Below are 20,647 nucleotides of genomic sequence, written 5' to 3' on the forward strand. Positions count from 1 at the left end.
TGGGGCCACACTGCTGCGCCCCCAACCGAAACCTATAGTTGGAGACGAGCCAGTGACGTGCTGAAAATAACCAGGTTACCACTTAGCACCGGTCCATTTTGGGGAGGGCCCAACACGAGGGCGCAGCACCATATATCAGCTCCTTCCAGCTGTTTGGGAATATCCTGCTCACATTATCGAGGCTGCAGCATGGCAGTAGAGGCAGCAGCAGCAGCAGCAGCAGCAGCAGCAGGCTCCTCTCTCTGTCTGTCTCCGTCTCCCCGTCTTCTCGAATGGATATTGGGTGACTGGCTGGGTGCTGGGTGCTGGGTGCGCACTGGGGATCTCTTGGTGGGAAACGCAGAAGCTTTTTTTTTTCTTGCTAAGGGAGGGAGGGCGGGAGGAGGGAGACTGGCACAAGGCGCGACACTGTTGCGTCTACATATTTTTTTTTTCTCCTTGGGCAGAGGGGAAAAGATAGGCCAGGAGGACTGTCCGACTTCTTCCAAAAGACAATTCGCTCCCCTCCTCCACCCCCCCAAAAGGATAATCTTGCTCAATTTGGGATGCGTGCAACACCAAGTGATCAGATATTACTGGGGCGGCGGTGGTGCTGGTGCTGGTGCTGGCGGTGGGTGGACGGTGAAGTTCAACTTCGCTTGCAGACGCGATCTTCTCCAGGCGGCCAGACAACCAACCAGACAGTCGGCGCTTTTTACGCGAAGTCCCCATAAAACCTATAGGGATGCTGACACATACCCGGCACGCAGGTAACAACGACCGGGGGGGCAGCATCACCTACTTCTCCAGACAGTGACAGACGGCAGATCAGTGGGTATGTATCGGCGTGTTCACAGATTAAACCCATCGCAGTCAGTCCCTCGTTACCTGGTCGGGAATTAAGTGCAGGTTTTTGGGTACTAAAGACATTTTCAGAGACCGTTTTCTTGGACCTTCCTCAGCGGTGGGACTGGTGATGATGATGATGATGATGATGTGTGTCAGAGGCTGGGTCTTTGCGGGCAAGGTGAGTCCTCAATTAATTCAACTGGCCTACAAAGTCCCAGTTTCTGGCTCATGTGACCACCAAATTATAGACAAGACACTTCTGCCGCACGTTCACGTTTCAAAGAGAGATATAAGGAAGACACGTGAGGTCTGAACACAAACGGGCAAGCTCGGCAATTTGGTTTTTGAAAACACAGTGAAATGTTAGATAATTAATTCTCATTATAAATATCGAGAAGTAGTGAACGCAGCATTTCATACCACACTACTGGTGAGCAATAGTAATATTTAAGAATATTAGTAAAACTGCCAGGCCTAAACACAGAATACAGCATGATAAGGTAAGCAGCAGATACCATAGGCACATTATAAAACACAGGCAGTATTATACTTCACAAAACAGTACATTAGTTATTTTTTAATGTTAAATGTATGAGATAGCTACAGTTTGGACAGGAAATTACTCAAATCAAAAGGCAAACAGCTGCAGGTGCTCAGCCAAATGAAACAAACAGAAAGGAATGTAAAAAATTAAGCATTTAATAGCTCAATGGTTTAAACAGTTAATGTCACAGCTTAATAATTGGCTAAAAACCCTTGATTAGTCAAAGCTGAACTTCTGACATCCAGCCTGGTGAAGGACACCCATGCTTCAGCAGCAGAGCAGAGGTCGTCCTCTCTCTGATGGATACAATGATGAACAACTTTTACATGTCACTTCTCAAGAAAAAAAAAAGTGGTTCCATATTTCATAGCTGGCCTCATTCTGCTGTACAGTTCTTGATAAATTGTTTCAAAACAGATCAATTTTTTTTCCAGCTCAATCAAAAAATAGGCCAAATTAGAAAAAAAGAAAGTTGAATTTAAGAGCAGAATCAGTTAACGTTTACCGTTAATCTTCTTTCAAAGAGCACAGCTCGTACTATTAAAATCTTTAACTGTTATTGTGGCAGCTAACAGCCCAGACTCAACATGAACCTAGCTAAACTAGTAAAAAAAAAAAAAGAGAGTCAAGAAATCACAAAGTGGCATACTCTATTATGTCGAACAAGTGTGTCAAGTGGGGAAGAAGTTGTTTTGGAGGCCTGTTTCTATATCTGTCCTGACCCTAGCATGCCGTACATACCTCACTAATGAATTTAGCATCCTGACACTAGATGCTTTATGTAATTAATAGAGCGGAGGGCCATGGTGGCATCTCCTTGCTGCAAGTGACACATAGGTAAGACATTCGCTGAAGCATGGGATTTTTATTTTAAAAAACACGAGACCTCTGCGATGATTAAAACACACTTAAAACAGAGCTGTAAATGAAACGGTCCCCCCTGACATCACAGTAGGCAGGAGAACATCACATTAATCTTTCTGTCAGTTTTATTTATTAAAAAGTTAGCTGTTGATCATAAGTTATTTGTAGGTCGTGCATTACGGATCAGCGGCAGGTCATTTGTCTTTACAAGCCTGCTATTTTCTATTGCGGCTGTAAGAAGTTGCTGTGGACTGAGGTTACAGGAAAGTTGACACTGTGTCAAGCCTATTTAAGGTTTCAGTAAAATTCCTCGTGATCGCAGGTGATATCTTCATACGAAAGAACAACGTTACGTCTAGAAAATATTGAACACTCCTAACGCCCTCGTGATCAGATTGTCATCAAATATAATTTAAAATCAAATATGGAAAATACATTCTGTGTTTTTAGTGCAGCTCAGATCTGTCGGGATGCACTCAGCTATCATCGCTCGGTCCCTCCAACGTAGCCCACTAAAGTGCAATGACACATCACAGAAAGCAGATAAAAAGCACTCCAGCCAAAAGCTCTCCATATATGCTGTAGGAGAGAACGAGCCAGTGCGAGAGCGAGAGCTGAGGGCCTAGTAAGGGAGGCTTGGTGGAATGAGCCTGGTTTGAATAAGCAGCGTGGCTACGGGGAGCTCTGGGATAGTCACCAAGTGTGCTGATTAAAGTTGTGATATTAAACAGTGCTGGCTGCTGCTGCCTGCCAAGCCTCTCTCAGTGGCATTTCACATTGTTTAAAAAGCCCAATCAGACTCATCTCGCCACTTGCTGCACTGTGCTGCGTACATCTTTTTTTTTTTTTCCCCCCCACCACGGCAGTCTCATATTCTCTCCTCTCACCATTTGTTAGCAGGGTCGTAGACTTACTTTAAATAGACTTTTCCTACATTTCCCAGGTTGCTTTCTGCTCGGGGGTCACGGGGTTTGCTTAGTTCTCAAATTGACCAGAGCTGTGAGGGTGCGCACGTACGATGCAGCGAGCATCATATAGATGCCTCTGCTGAGCTAAAATCTTCAGATTGTGTTTACCTTTCCTGTGAAAGCTAAACTTGTAATGAACACACCGAGCGCTCCTTCTGGGGAATTCTGCCCTGAACTCATTCGACCCCTTTTAAGAACGTCATTGCAATTCCCAATAAAACTCTGCCATTATAAATATACAATTCATAAATACTGGAAAGCATGCTTGCCTTTTGTGAAATATATTACTCAGCCCCCCCCCCTCCGTCTCCCACCAAAAAGGTCATACTTCAGACGCTGTGGTCAGTCCAGGTTGTTGCATGTCTTAAGCCGCGATTGAACAGATACCAAAGTTATGCACCAAATCGCACTTGAGGAGCCAGAAAAAGTTGTAGTTTGATCTCAAAAGTTTGGAATGAGACATACAAAGATTAAACTAGGGAGGGAGGGAGAGAGAACGAAAAGGCAGCAAGAAAAGTGAGGGACTTTTAGGGGCAGCTGTGTTTTATTAACCCAGTCATAATGCCCCTAAAAATCCTTATTGCTCTTGCAATGGTCAACAAATCTCCTGTTGCAACATGTAGAGTATCTCTGGACGGGGTGTATGGATTCCTTATCAACAACCTGTTGCACTGCGGGGCCAGGGCACAAGCCAGCGTACGTTCCATTCAGAGATTTTAACCTGAGTTAAACCAACCGTAGAAGTCACAGAGCTTATTGAATTGCAGAACACATGAATGGAAGGATGGACCCTCAGGGGAGCTGCTGAAATCATCAAAAGTTTCACAACATGTTTCCTGATGCAGATTAGCACAAAGTTGGAAATGTTAACTCTGTCAGTGAACAGTGAACTGCACGGGCCGAATGAAATGCACCGCTTCACTAACCAATACCAATGCTTCCCTTTGTCAGACTTATGAATTATGTTGTCATTATTTTTTCTGGCCAAGTCATAGCTGTAGAGTTTAAAATGCAGACGGGGAAGTCGATGCTCTGCGTCCTTCGTTAATTTGACTTTGCGGTTGATTGCCAGGGGACAGGCTGAAAGACAGAGAGGGCAGACAGGCAGGTAGACTGACAAATACGACGGGCTGAAGCGAGCGAACCATGCGCGGGGTATGAAGATTATACAGTGTAGGCTGGTAGACGTAGAAGCAGGCAGATGGGAGCATGAAGACAGGTAAACAACAGATTGACAAGACAGGAAAATGGAAATGGAAACCAGGCAGACAGAAAGACGCAGAAACAGGCAAAGACAGGCCAGAAAACATGCAACAATACAGATACAAAGAGAGACATCAAGGCAAGCAGGGCCATGGAGGACTGGGTCCAGGCCTGGGTGTGGTGTGGTGGGCTGTCGTGGCTGGAGAGCGGCTGGTGTGGAGTGGAGCTCTCGATGTTGGTGAATGAGTCATCGGAGGGAGGCTATTCTGTTGAGTTCCCCTGTGGGACGGCCGCTGCCGAAGGAAGGAAGAATCCTCTTCACATCGAGGGAAAGAAAGAGAGAGAGAGAGCGATAGACAAGGGGAGAGGGAGTGAGGGAAAGTGTGGACGATGACTCAGGGCCACGAACCACATGGTGATGGAGAAGGGAGGGAGGAATTACTCATCAGAGCATGTGGAATCTCATACGGCTATCACAGGACTGACAGTGTGCTTCCCCCATGGCTGCTACTCAGCCGACATCACTCCCTCAGGCACCATCTGAACAAAAACCAGCCTCGCTGACGCTGTGACCAACAGAGCACAGAGAGAAGATGGGGATCAGGGTCAACCGCAGGCCAAATTAACACGAGAAGAGTTAAAAAAAACCAAAATGTTTCATCTACCCCTTCAGCGTGGGCACCTCAGGGTATCATGAGGGACGAATGACAAAAAATAACTTTTTTATACTCCTTATCAAAGCCATATCCGCTCCTGTTATGTTGAGTCACTTGACTTTTTTTTTTCCTCTCAAATGTCTCTGCTCTTGGTCACCTGGCTCTCTGCAGCTCAGCTTGTCTGAGACTGATGAGTGTATGTTGAAAATAAAGCGTCATTATCTGACAAAGTCATTTGAATTTCAGCAGAGGCTGTAACAGCCCTCCTGATAAGCATGTTTCAGCTTCAAGTGTCATTCTGGGTACAAGGGAATGGAGCTTGACTCTGGCTTGTCCAAGTGGAGTAGCTACAGTAGTTTCTAGAAACACTTGAGTGTGGGAGGCCAGACAGGCTCAGGGCCCTGGTTTTAATCAAACATGGGAAGTATTACTGAGTGTAAATATTGGGGCATTTTGAAACAGGAGTTTCACTTCAGTCAGTCTGCTTATATTTGGGTTTTAAATTACAGCAAGTCGGTGCAGATCTCTCTGCTCTTGCTCCGAATTAGGCAATACTCTCAAAATAGTTAAATCAAAGTAGCTTTTCAAATGGAGAAGTGAATATGGCTTTATGAATATGTATTTACAGTACATGGCGAACAGAGGATGACATTTTAAGTCCAGTAGTTTCATTCCTTTCATGGTTGTGTAAATCCACCTCTGCAGTGATAAAATGTGCCACTACAGCGTGCCTGCCCATGGATGACAAAGGTGTACTGAGTAATGCCGAGACAGAGAATAGAAGTGTTTGAAATGGCCACCGGCATGACATGCACCACGGCTTCTTTTAATCTGTTTAAGACTCAGATGTCCTTGGGTATAGGAGGTGGTAAATTAGGCATTTACAGATGGACGGTGAAGGAATCAGCAGAACCTTTGCGAGACTGTGTTGAATTGTGTTTCACATGTTTGTTTGTTTCCTTTACACCTGTCACAAAGATTTATGCCACAATTCTTTTCAACTACTACATGCATATACAGCAAAAAAATGGGGCTGATGAGTACACCATGGTGGCATGACTCAACAGGTGAAAGGGGCACACCCATTAGACTAGTTTAGGCCCCCTCCTTACGAGTGGCGGCACAGTCCCAGATCTCTCTCTTAACAGAGGCTGTCATTAGGGTGTGGGCTGTCAGCACTCCAACACCAGAAGAACCACTCAAATCCAGAGCAAACACTGCAGACAAAAGGGAGAGGTCAAGAAAAACTGGAGCAGACCTTCCCCTTGTGGATCCTTCCAGCACCCCTCTTTAAAAATGAGAATGAACCCTCCTGACCTGCTTTTAGCCAATCAGCCTGTGAGATCTGGCTCTGGTATGAGTAGAGTAAATAGAGAGGAGTGTAATCAGCTATCACATATCTGCTGTGGTTATTCCCCCTTCTGTCTAATAACCCAAATTAATGTGATGCAGTTGTTGCTGTCCACTGACTTTGTGGATCTTCTGGAGTCATTCAAACGTAGCCTAGTTATAATATTCAACTTTCACATGTTTCCACGTTCATATGTTCATTCACACAGTCTTATTTCTCCCTTGCTGTATAGCGATGAGCTTTTACTAAACATTTACACCCAGGAAGAGTCAGGTGTAATTGTTGTGTTGCGAACAGAGCTGGCACAGCGTCAGTATCATGTAAGCAGAGGAGCACAGCAGGCGCGGGATTGTGGGTAGGTCACCTGCACTTTAACAGAGCTCAGAGCCCAACACACAGTCACTGTAGGTATGTGTAGAACATAGAAAAGTAGCCTTGAGATAACTTATGTTGTGAACGGGTGCAATATAAATATCAGAAAATAAATTAAAATGACTCGTTACTTAAAGCGCCATGAAGTAGACAGGGAGATTGATTAAAATAAGAGTGCATCTGTTCCATCAGATTGAATGTCAAATATGACCAAATAACCTCAGCTAGGCCCCAGTTACCTGATATAACACATTCTTTTTTAAACCGCATGAATTCTACTAACCCTGAAACACATATCTCTCCATAGTTGCTCATAAAAACAAAGTGAAAGGTACATTTCCACAAGTATTGGCAGTTAACTTTAGTGTACCCTTTGGCCCCTTTAAACCATTATGTTTTGGAAGCTACGCTACAGCTTGTGATGCTACAGTGACTTTATTTTTACATAGATAATTAATTTTCATCTGAAGTTCCAAATAGCCAAGATATTTGTAAAAGCTTTAATGGTGTAACCCAACACGGTGAGTCAGTAGTTTGTAACTAGCTACTATTTATTAAAAAGTGGAAGGAAGAGCTTAAATCAGATTCTTAGCGATACATTTACAAATAGCTGGTTCAGCGCAGGCTGTCACAAATGCTTTGATGTGAGAGATCCAATTATGGATCTCAGCATTGGTAAATAAACTCTGAAGTAAGCAGAATCGTGTTGCTCCTTTGGAGAAGATCTGCCAGACGTATGCTTGGATTGTAAACAAATGATATAATGGGGCTGTGGTAAGCAGACTGAAGGGTCAAAATAAACACCACATAATAAAAGTCCTATAGGTTTCAGCTACAGGTGTGGGAGGTGTGTCTCTGTCCTGTCACGTCATTATTGAAATGAGATCTCAGGACTGAGGAGTGAACGCAATGTACACACAAATGTATACTCAGTGGCACGCACACGCACAAATGCACACGGCGGGGACATATTAACCCCCTCGCTGTGACCTCAGCTTTACTCACTGTTTGCTTTTCGTGGGGAATGTCAAACGGCTTGCAGGTATTGAACTTCTCTGCACCGGGCTTCATTCATTTCAGTCGCCAGCTGGGCCTCATCCCCCACTGTTTGCCTTTGTGATTGTGTTTGCATATACATAAGCGGTGGGCCATTTCATATTTACAGTGCTGATGTTTGTATAATGAGAAACTATCTGCTATAGGCTAGTGGAAGTATGCAACCCCTGTGGCTGAGAGCTGCTACACTACCTGAGGTTGAGATCAGACTAAATATTTTGAGAAATCACCCTTTCTCTCCCTGCCTCTCGTCCATTGCCCACCATCAAACGGGGCATGTTGGTTTCCAGTTGTTTTCTGGCTATTTGGGGTCAACGATGCATGTTGGCAGACCTCATCGGCACTTTCTCTTTGCATTGCAAAATCTGTTGGAGGCTGAACTCGGCTCAGCATTTGTGTGCCCTGTGTTGAGTAACAATGAGCTCCGCAGGGCGATTGGCAGATGTCTGTTTGATGCTGCAGATACAGTCAGGCCTTTGTGTGGAGTCAGCAAGTGAATGTGTGTGTGTGTGTGTTCACGTGTGTGTAAAGGGTGAGGAAAAGCGGGTGTTTGGTTTGGCACAAAGATCATTTGCCAAAGAAGCAGCTCCACTGCCAAAACTCACCAAACAAACCTGCGGCGCTGAGTGTTTTATCACTCTCAACCTCTTCAGCAGTCCTAATGGAAAGGTAGCCATTTCACTCCCCACACCCACCTCCGCCTATTTCAGTGTGGTGTTTAAAAAAAAGAGAAGAACTGACGGTGGTGGAGGTGAGCTGCTGTTTCCCGGTTTCTTCTCTGTAACATTTGTAATTAACAAGAGGATAAAGTACAGATTTTCAGCCTTGGTCGCTGTGATCTTTTCTTCTACTCGCCGTGGCTCACTTGAAGTCCCATTGTCTGGCCTGAGCCAACATCCTCCAGTCCAGAGGCCCTCTGTGCCAAGCTTGGCTCTGAGGATATTTCAAAAAGGGAAAACCCATCTTCCCCGAAACCTTCTTCCATTACAGAAAAGAGGTTTTCCGCTTCTATCGAAACTGTCAGTGGAAGTTATTCAAGCCACTTGGAAAACATCAATTGCTGTTTTTTCAGTCTTTATGTTGGCAAAATCATCAGTCATGAGGGCAGCGTGATCCTTCTATGGTTGATTTTTAGAATAAAGGGAGATAGTGTGGTGTGTGCGAGTGTGTGTATGCGGGTGTGTGCATGTGTTCTCATATCCTTGATACTCTTTGGTGGTGTATGCATGTTTTGTTGATCTGCACATGTGCAGCTGACAGCTCTGTCATATATTGGCATCTATGTACACTGGTTTTGTAAATGTAAACTTTGCTGCTGATGTGGACTTGAAAACACGGCCCAAGTGTGTGTGTGTGTGTGTGTGTGTGTATTTTTTCGAAAGTGTTGAATGGAGAGCTGCTTTGTGCTGGCAGCCGAGTGATATGAGCCACAATGTGACAGGCAGGCCTGAGGCGACCTTAAGCCCAGCAGTGTGCCTTCTTGGAACTTCCTTCTCATTCCTTGGGCATAAGAACAGTGGTGCAGCGCCCATCTGACTCCAAAACCAACAGTTTTGGAAAGATCTGTTACATCTGCATCCCAAATATTCAGATGTGCTTTTATGACACTGTTATTTGGGCTGACAGTGTTTTATTTTTCTTCCTTCATGCCTCTTGTGTTTTCTTGTCATTCTTGGCTGTTTTTGTATTTGCTCGTCTCCTCTGCATACAGCACAAGTTATTTTGGTGTGAAATGTAAACAATATGTAGCAGTATGACTACATCCAGGAATAGTGTATAATAAGGTTAGAATTGTCAGATTAAATGTCAGACGGATGGGGACAAATTCCTTATGTTATGTCATCACCTTTGACCTAAAAAGTATTTTTTTAAAGGAATAGTTAAACATTGTAGAATTTTTGCTTATCTGCTTTTTTGCTGAGATTTATTCATTTTGAAATTTGTAGGCTATATGAAAACAATGAAAACCTCGCCTTTTGAACGTCAACTTGTGTGCAGCTTGTTGTAGTCTCACCTGCTCATTTTTCCTAACTTTTTAGCTTTACTTTTCTATCACTGTATTTGTACCTAACATTTTGCTTTCAACACACAACAACATTAAAAAAAACTTTATGTATATTCATGTTCAGTATGTGTATATATTTATCTTTTTTATGTTTACCTTTATTCACTTAACATTTTCTATTCTTGGAGCAATTAATAACGTATTCTGATTCTAGCTTCGCGTGAAATTGCCTTATAGCGTAGCATAACAAGTGTATATGGAGGGACACTCTTTGCAAATTGCACATTTCTAAATAATCTGTAAAACTAACTGAACTTGCTATAACATGTTATATCTCATTAGAAACACAAATGTGTAAAAATGCCACTGTGTGGTCTCACAGCAAGCAATTTGTTGGCCTAGCAACCAGCACTCAGGCTAGTCTCACATGTAGTCCCTGTTAAACTAAAACATCTTGTTTTTACATTTTGGTTTTTGTACCTATTAGAGTAATGACATGTAATGTATTAATCCACTATCTTTGGAGGAGCTGGTAGATGGTTAAAAAAAAGGGGAAAAAAACAACAAAAACTGAGAACTGAGCCATAGCTGTATCCATTTGTAGTCTTTAGTAAAGCTAAGCTAACTGGTTGATGGCTGTAGAATGGCATCTGTTGCCCTTCTTCTCTCCTCATCTCTTCTTGGCAAAAACTGAATAAGCATAGGGTACTTCCTGAAATGTTGCACTATTCTCAAATACTGTATGTTCAGTATGCTTCAAACAAACTGCTTTGTCTGGACACATCAGAGGCCTAGTGTTTATGCCTGTTCCCACTGGCCACACTTGAATGTAGAGTGAAAAACCTGCTGTCACATTGAGGGCTGAGGTACAATGAATCCTACAAATAAGGCAGGACACAATTCTACAAATGGGGATCATCGCACTCACACAGACGCTCTCACCTCAAAGGTTTCAGATGCTGCTTGCAGATTCGCCTGAAGCATACTGATGCTGTTAAGTGGAGCTGCAACACTCGTGAGCATGTTCAGATTCTGAAATATTGATACTGCATTGAATACCTGCATGATCTCTATCAGTTTACTCACATCTGGTGACATTTCAAACCCTCTGTGCGCTTAATTGTCAAATCGCCTCTGGCTGTATAAAGCAAAGGCAGGATAGAAGTCTCAAAGCAACATCAACAGAGGCGATAGAGGCTGAAATAAATGCAACCAACACCGGGTCCTCATCCTGCCTGCAGAACCTTAGCAACAGCTACAGTTGTTTCATTAATCAACTTGTTATAAAGGCACATGTACATAACAGAATAAACATTCCCATGTTCCTGAGGCCGTATGGGAGGATGGTGATGGGGGTCACTGGATGATGGAGTTTGGTGGATAAACTAAGCTCAACTTTGTCAGTACACCCAAATTCCCCTCATCTGTCTCCACCCCGCCGTCCCCCACCCATCCACATTAACCTGCTGTAACGCTGTGAGCTCAGCTAACATAGTCGGTGTCTAAAACTCTATTAAGGAACCTGGGTGACTTCATTTCATTATTTAAAATATCAAAAGCTTGAGTAAGCACCCTTTTATACAATAAACGCTCTCTTCAGGAATAATTAACACAGATTCAACCGTTTCTCACGTTACTTGTGTGCAATCGCATTTTTTTGTCTGGACAATGCTTGCAGATTTTTACCAGTGACTGCATTTTCTCACATGATATTATCCAATTCGAAGCCATTAATACAAGCATAGTTCACATAAAAATCAAATCTTAAAACTTAACTAACTTCACTGCAAATACGTCAATGCCTTGAGGGATTTGAATTCCTCTATAGTTGGCATCTGAAGCACCGGCCAGCTCCCAGACTCTGCATCAATCTCAATGAGCTCGACCAATTGAAATTGTAGTTGCACTTTGTTTGCAGGATGTTCCTATATCTGATTATGCATGCACTTTATTTATTCTTTTTCTTTGTGAACACTTTTAACATTACAAACGTTGCAACATAGGTTTGCTGTTAAACTAGGTGACACTGTGTCGGCTGATTCCTGCTGTCGCACAACACAGACAGTGAAACAAGCGGCTGTTGTTGCAGAACCTCATTTTTATTCTGTATCTCTGTTGTCTTGGGTGATTGTTGGGCCGACAGTGTATCCTGTAGCCTGACCAGCACCAACTGAAACATCTGAAGGCCATTTCTATTCTTAGTGGAACTCAGTACAGAGAGATATTACCGCTGCCTTCTTTTTTCATGCTTTTCTAAGACCTTATATTGAATGTTGAACATTATCTCAATTTATGGTTAAATAACTCAACAACGGTCATAAAACGTATTGCAGCCCACATGTTAAATCACTTGCGGCTGCAAAAATCACAAATGATCTTTTCAAGGTCCCGGTGAGACAGAATAAAGCAAAATACTGAGGAGGATCAGCTTTTAAATATTTTACTCTGAATCTCATGCAACTTTCCATGTGTTGCTTTCATTCGCCCGCTGAGGTGTTGCTGTGAGCTTGGCTGTGTCCACCTCATGCCTGTGAGCAGTTAGCATATATTACTGTAAGAGTTGTGAAGTAGCTGTAGGCATATCCTTTGTTAGCACAATATGAGTATTTATATGAAGAGTGGTGCACACATTTCCTATGTTAAAACTGTTTGTGAAAGCTTGAGAAATGATCTAAGATTGTAGTTGTCTGAATGCATCAGCTGGCTGCTGCACAGGGCTCAATGCAACATACTGTAGTAAGACGAGACACAGTAATACCAACCTAGAAAAGACTGACTCCATTTCAGAAATGCTGATGTGGTTAATTTAGACAGGTACAGCACCATACAAAAAAAAAAATCTTCAACAAAACAGTAACTCACTAACGCTTTAGAAATATGGGCCACTTTTATGGTACTCTCAGTCTCATGTTTCAGACAATCAGGCAGGCAACAGTACATCTGTATGTTGGCTGCAAATAGCCAACAGTATTTTACTGTGACTGCTATATTACGAGGACTTATTTGGTTAGATTCTGGCAAGGGATTGCAACTCTCCTGCAGATACTAATACCTGTAGTGTCACTTTGGGAGTCACTTCAACCTCACGTCAATCCGCTCAGAGCCAGTGGCAGGGCTGCGTGAAAAAACCCTGGCTGGTCTCTACCAAATTTCACTCTGTTCAGCTGGTGAGCACCAGGACAACTGTCTTGTTCTTTGTGCGTTCAGGCTGGCTCCTGCTCAGGAGGGGATGTCGTGTGTTGCAACCATCAAGATAATTAACTGGTCACAGTCTACTTTTCCTGGAAGTTGACTGTATTAGCGAGACGCTTCTCTATTCTCACCTCTTTTCTTTCTTTTTTTCCCTCTCTGGCAGCTGTCACACAGAAAGCATTGGAGTGGGTGTAAATAAGAAAATGTGCATTGCCTAATGAGCACGAGTAAAAATGGCTACTCGCTGAACTGAATGTCGAAGCAGTGGAATAGATTAATTAAGTTGTCTGTTAACATGAACACATGAAAAGTAACATGGGTTAGCCAGACCTTATCTGTTTGATTTCATAGTTACTATGAAAAAGTCCAAAACATCTGCAACCAAATGCTGAGAATTCACCTTCTGAACTCACTTGTCAAACAGATTAACATCTGACTACGACTTGCCAAAAGCATATAATGAGCCCACATTAAACACTGACAGTCACTTTTTGTCAGTGATATCTGCAGCGCCGGAAAGTAAAAAGAAGAAGAAAAAAACACCCAACATAAGAAGTCAGGAATGGTCTTCTACTCTCAGATTTACAACCGTGGGGTCACCAGTGGAAGTGGAGCTGGAGCAGAGTGGTGCAGAGCTCTCCTCCTCCCTCCTGGCTTCCTTTGCCTCCCATGCTCCCTGCTCCCACTCAGTTTTTTTTTTTTTTTGCTCTCCGTTACTGTACATGGGTCATACTGCAATTGTGTGAACATGCAGGTGAATACGTTCCCTTTTCCAGCGAGCCTATGGAAAGAACCACTCAAAGCCTTTGGGAACAGTGTGGTATTTAAAGGAAAGGTCATGCTTTTAAACATACTCTACTTAAAAAAACCGTGTGTAAGCGTTACATCCAAATGTATTCAATGTCTCAAAAGAGCTCATTCAAAGTTGAAAATTATTTATTAATCATCCCATTAGAAGTTCCTCTAACGTTGCAGCTGCTCTACCTACATACAATGTGTGGGTTATTGAACTCATACAGCGCATCGGGTTTTATGTGCCTATTATATTTTGCATGTAAAACTCTTTTTTTTCCTATAGCTTGAAATGACAGGATTATGATGGCACTGAAAAGCCTTTGCTACGCTCCACTTCTGCTCTTTTCACATCTGTTATCTGCATGTATGTATCTGTCAATGCATGAATAGCCTAAGCCCTATGTAATCATTTACATTATGGAATCTATGCAGCACACTGTGTTTGAGGAATTTACCCATGTGGTGCGTGTGCAGTTCAGAGTTTAAAGACATACTGCAACTTACCAGAATATAGCTAAAATCACTGCACCCTTGCCATAATAAACTGAACCAATGCGCAGAGTTATATTTAAAATCAATTTGATGTTCAGAGAAACTGTAATAAAAATATTTGGAGTTATTATTCCCAGAAAAATTACTGAGTCCTGGATTTCCTTTCCCACCAGTTCACCTGCACCTCCCATGAAAAGTCACCACAATCTTAGTCCAGGCAGCAAGGCAGGATGTTTTTGATGAAGCAGTGGGCTTAATTTAGGTCCAGGCATTCTCAGTATCTGTCACCTAACTCCCAGCGATCTCAACACACAGTACCGGAGGCGTTTGTGTGTGTGTGTATGCTCATGTTTATCCAGGCTGGCGGGTTATAAATTCAAGAAATGTACACCGACACTTTGCCATCCTAAAAAGACTAGTAATGCAATGACATATGCGTACTCTTTTTTTGACTTAGTATTTTAAAAATAATCATTATAATTGCAGCTTTATGACAGACATAGTGATATGGATTCTATTTCATATGATTTTATTATGAATTATTAATAATGGTTATTAAAAAAATTAACCCCATTAACCCTGCCAAACACTGAAAATCTTGAATTCTTCCTCTAAAGGAGTTGGCTTAGTTATAGCTCCTGCTTGGCCATAAAATAACCAAACAGGCACAGAGATTGCCAGCAAACCAGCAAAAGCAAAAGGCGAATGCCAACAGCCCCTGCCAAAGACTTCAGCTCGCACCCAGTGTTCTCTTGCTGGTACATTTTCTGCCTACTTCTTTGAATTACACAATTTTTCTTGCTGTATGAAAAGAAATGTTTCTATTCATAACACTTTTGAAATGAGAAAACGCAGTTGTAAAGCAGACACATACGGTGTAATGTAATGACTTCTACTGGCCCCCGTCCCTGGGCCTGAGGTGTCATCCGTGTTTGATGAGTGCGTGCATATGCTAAAAGGCGCAATGTGGTTTTTGAGAACGCAGGAAGAGAATCTTGTGACGCTCTGACCTCGAGCTTGTCGTCATTTTAATGTTGCATTAAGTGAACGTGCTCTGACTCGTCAAGTGACTGCACAGGGTGCTGAGTGGAGAGGCGTGTGGTCGCCATGCATCCATAGCGAATGGAAAGAAAGGAAGACCACACAGAGGCATGGTCAGATCAGGTTGTCAGAGACCATATTTATAATCTGGGTCAGGGTCCAGGCTATAACCTCTCTGTCTCTCTCGCTCACCAGTTCTCCACTACTCCTTCCACACCCCATTTCTCCTTCATCCCATCCCACTTACCCCGTCTCTGTCTTTCCACTCTCTCCTTACAGCTTTATCTCCTCACCCACTTTACATATCCACATGTCTTTAATTCATTCACTCTTTCTCCTCCCTGCTTGTCTTTCCTTCCTTCCATATGCTCTGCCTGGCATGTGCCTGCCCAGAGAGTCGACAGCTTTACCGTCCGTTTGCCTGTGTTGAGTTTCACATGCGACATTTTAGGATTAAGATCTTATTAGTCTGACTGCAAATGAATGAGTCGAAGACGGGCATTTGAATAGTCTGAACAATCTGGAAATGTCATGTTGAAATGTATGAATTATTGAGAATACAATGGTGGATCTTCTGGTAAACTTTTGCTCTTCTCCCATGAGGAATTAAGAAAATTTGAGGCGGGTGTAAGGAACAGCCATGTGATTCATATTCAGGTCCACTGGCAGCCAGATGACTGAGAGTTATGAGTGTTACAATAAGCCTATTCACTAGTGCTTTATAACATTTAAGAAAAAAAAAAGAGCACAGCTGTTTCTGCAGGACATACAAGGGACATAAAATTCAGGTGCTTCGATGACACAACAAGACAACTAAAGAAACGATTTTCAGAGGAGGGTAGTAGTGGTCTATATTTAAGAAAAATGAAAGTATTTTTGCTCTGTGTTCAGTGGTGAGACTAGTCCAGGACTGATAGCTTGGCTTAGCATCTGACAAATAAAAAAAGAAGCACCAAAAATCCTTTTATCTGAATTTATCAAATTATTCTTGTAATTGTGCTGAGCTGATAACTTTGAACCACTACGTACTGCCACAAGTGCAGCTGTCGTTGGTCCGGGAACATCTCCAGTGGCTGACTGCTTGTTAAACAACATCTACATGTGTAAAATATACAACTTTTTGGGGGGATTTGTTTGGTGCATCTTTAGCGGCGCTAGGCTAGCCGTTCTCTTCTGCTTGTGGATAGTGTGGTTAAAGTCTAAACATAACAATCTCTGTTTTAAACATGGAGGATAAATAGTATTTATCAATTCTCTGGTGTGAATACAGTGAACATGTTTATTTATTTACTAAAATGATGGACTGAAGCTTTCAGCCACATCTTGTAGCATTGAAGTTCCTCAGTTGAACTTTGTTCATTCTTAATTTGTCCTAAGTGTTTTAGGAGAAATTCAATGTATTGCTGTTGGGAAACTGTTAAAGAACCAGTGATGGAGTTTGATTTAAGATTTCAGAGGTGCCACACTGCTGCTTATTCTCTAAGGCGGACCTGGCAGACCTGCAGCAACTTTAACAGTGCTCTGACTGCCATTCATCATGGGAAAATGGCAAACACTGTACAAATCAACTGGCATAAACGTCCATGCTTCTTTTCAGCTCGATGGCTCAGGACCTATTGTGGAGCTGTAACATGGCTGCCAACAATAAGACATGATGACATTGTCCTGTTTTTATGCTGGAGGCCTCCCAGTACGGAGTTCTCTTGAATACCTCTTCAGCATGACATGGAGACGGGTCCGCAACCACCAGTGGAGCCGAGCCGAGCTGCAGAGCTGCTTTAGAGCCCTGCTGAGACCTGCCAGACCCACAGCTCTCCCTGCCAGGGGCCTCGGCTCGCAGTCAGAGTGAGTTATAACCCATGCTTCACACACACACACACGCACACACACATACACTTATCCAGAAACACATACAGATAGCTTACATGTGTACAGTATAGACATGCATGTGCACGCATAGGCAAACATGCAAATTTACACATGCACATAATAGATTTACACGCACATAATGATTCATCAGTTATAGTGAGCGTCGCCTCATTGCACCAGTTAATGCACAGCTGCTTATGTCCCTAACCTTTTCAGACAAGTTTGCACCACAGTGACTCCTGGAACTCACACATACTCCCACGCACATAGATGCACTGTACTGTATGTAAACTGAAGCAATGTCTGACACGCTGCACACATGCAATAAAGTGAGTACGTCCTCCTACAGAAGCTCTGTCCGTCAGGGTTAGTTAAAGGTCACGGTCCGACAGCTGCTGGATCAGCTGGATTGATCTGTCGGGGTAAACATGTAGGGTGGAAATGAGCATGTTTGTGATCAAGAGCTTAGCAGAAGGTGTGTGTGTGTGAGAGAGAGAGAGGACGTATCAGTATGTGACTGTATTTTTGCTGTGTAGATGAGAGTAACATGTATCTTCTGTGTCAGTAGGTGCGGCTAAATTAATCTTTTTCATCATGGTTCAGACAGGATCGCTTTCATCCAGGGGTAAATCATCTAGTCTGTGTTTGCTGAAGAGAATAGATCCAGGTTCAGTGCCTTTGTTTCTTTGTTTGTTTTCTTACCATGTAAGCCGATGAATTGTCTGCTCATGATGTCAAGTCTGAAGAGGAACGTCTTTAATAATTCATGTGTCTACCCTGTAAACTCAGCTATGATGATTTCCATGTTTGTACTGCACTACAGTTACATGTTCACAGGGTTTCCTATGAGTTTAAAAAATCTATTATGTCATGCCCTTACATGTACATAGTCATTTACTCTCTCTATATAAAAAAAATCATTAGTGACAGGAAATGGTGGGCAATTTTTCTCAGCTCACATGAAGAATGAGGTAAAAGGCTTCTGTGGCTCCATTTGTAGTATTTGGTACTGACTCACCCTATGTGAGGAACGTACCACAGGCACCAGTGTCACTGAACCATAGGAACCAACAAATCTGCCCAAAAGACATGGTAAGCAAACAGCCACGAATCAATGAACATTTTCTGCTTTGGTTTGTCATAGTGAATGTCTGTACTTAGTTGGTTAAAGGGGAACTCCATTGATGTTACACATGAGAGTCTGTTTACAAATCTCTCTGAGTACTACTGCATATGTCTTTTGTGGCATCACGGGGAGCTTCCTCAAATCTGATCAATTGTCCAAAGTGATGAGGCTGAAAAGTGTGAAAATTTGACAAAGATGTGGAGCTTGAAAGACAAAGAAGAAAAATACAAGGGATAAAAAAAAAGAAAACATCTCCTGTCCCACTGTATTGATTTTGATTCTTTTCATTTCATTGAAAAACTGTCAATCACAAGTCCAGCAATGCAATGCTAATTCGGTGCTCCCTTATGTTAAAGGAAAATTCATGTTCACGTTTAGATCTTAAAATATATGCCGTTAATAAAGGACACTATGTCTGGACTCGGCCCCAGCGCAAACTGACCCTATCAAATGTATGGTACAATGAACATGTGTGGATAGTTACACTGTCTGTGTCAGAGCCTAGCGAGGGAACTGGACCCATCACTCAGTCAAAGTCTATAATAAATTCAGTGTGGCTGTTGTTGTTTATACTGTACGAATCAATGGGGATTTACTGTCTAAATTGGAAGTGGCTACCTGATTTCTTTTCAATTACAGAGGGTGGTTGTCATTCCCTTTAACAACTGAGCTGTATCTGGACATAACTGTATTTAGCACTCACATGAGGGTTGACAAAGTGTTGTGCTGTGTGAATATATCTCACAGAGGTAATATATTGTGTGTGTGTGTGTGTGTGTGTGTGTGTGTGTGTGTGTGTGTGTGTGTGTGTGTGTGCGCAGGGGTAGCAATAACGCTTGTGTCTACATTAATCCCAGGAATGTTAATCTGATGTAATAGTGAGGCAATAGAACAAAGCGTGGGTGCGGAGTAAGAGTCCTCTGGAGCAGAGTTAAGGTCTGAAAGTACTAAAAAGCCTTGACCCAGACCCTACACACCCACTCACGGGGACACAGCACCTCTCCTCCAGCCCAGCACATGCTTTCATACTTTGGTTATGCAGCAAAGAAACGCACGCTAGAACACACCAACGAACACAGACACGAGAAAGACGAAGAAAAGGATATGGACTTATACAACAAACATATGTCCCTCTGAGGAAGATGAGCACAAAATGTACCCAGTCGCAGATGTCAACGCGTTCGCTCTCCCTCGCTCAAACAAAACGCACACACAACCGAACACATCCCCGTTGTCTTGTGTTGCTCGCCATGCAACGAGGAGCACATGACTTAAATCGGGTGTGGTGCATGACCTGTTATCAGACAAAAGCGTCCCACAGAGAGAGCTGATGGGGGAGACTGTGCCTCCCCTCCTGTCCTGTCTGTTGGCAGTCATGAGGTCTCCATCCCGTTCGCCACGCCGTGTCTCGTGGTTCAAAGCACATAAAATGTTTGAGCTGAAAAATCCCCCGCTTTTAAAACATTCAGGCATGGTGGCGTGGTGTCAATAAATCAGCTGCTTAGCCTGGGGAGAGCGACATTAACCGAGGGGAAGGAAGCGCCAAAGACTTACTTTTAAGGCCTGTTCTCTGAGAATGGACCCTTTGAATTTTTTTTTTTTCGTCCTATAAATGTCTCACCTAGAGGGCCTAATGTCTCGGTGAGAATGGCTGGTTTGTACTTCATGCATTAACCCTGAAGTCTTTCTATGCTTTGCGGTCATGCAAAATTAAATGCAAATGTTCCAATGACAGAGGTCGTATCCTGTTTTATCATGGTCTACTGATCTGTTTGAGTCTTGTTGATAACGTCATATCACTTAACTGTCACAATGATGATAATATCTGTACGTGCAATAACTAGTGTGTCTCATCTTACTCAGATCATTTTCCAACACAAGCGTCATGAACAGAATTGGTCATACCTCACCTCATCTCAGTTTCAGTGACAGAGCCAACTTGCCAGCGATAATGACGCTTACTGAAAACTCTGCACCAGTGTTGGAGCCCAATAATGCCAACACTTAGGAAAATGCCATATATTTTTATGTTGCATGCTAAGTTTCATAGGCAGGTAGTTAAAATGCTTCTGCAGGTGTTAAAATGGCTAATAAAGCAAATTGTTCCACCACCAGAGAAAAGGTACTGTATCCGTTAAAAATCAGCAAGATGGAGGCAGAGGGAGATGAAATGGAGATGACTTATAAAAGTTTACGACTGAACATCCCTTTCTTTGATTTGGCTGATAGCTGAAACAGGTTGGCAAAGTGTAACCAAAAGGGTGAAATCAAATTGAGCTGAAATG

At 42.8% G+C, this 20,647-nt stretch overlaps 1 long non-coding RNA gene across 2 annotated transcripts; it reads left to right on the forward strand.

The window, feature by feature from the left end:
* The first annotated feature begins 10,594 nt into the window (after positions 1 to 10,594).
* LOC146991575 (uncharacterized) lies at positions 10,595 to 19,454 on the forward strand. Of its 2 annotated transcripts, none has more exons than XR_015035733.1 (2): positions 10,595 to 19,139; positions 19,184 to 19,454. It is a non-coding gene; the product is annotated as an uncharacterized LOC146991575 (long non-coding RNA). The 2 variants fall into 2 exon arrangements; XR_015035730.1 differs by having other exon boundaries at positions 10,595 to 19,133.
* The last annotated feature ends 1,193 nt before the right edge of the window (positions 19,455 to 20,647 follow it).

The sequence above is a fragment of the Trachurus japonicus genome, chromosome 1 (assembly GCF_045865225.1).
Source record: "Trachurus japonicus isolate A0001 chromosome 1, Traja_1.0".
NCBI classification, from domain to species: Eukaryota; Metazoa; Chordata; class Actinopteri; order Carangiformes; family Carangidae; genus Trachurus; species Trachurus japonicus.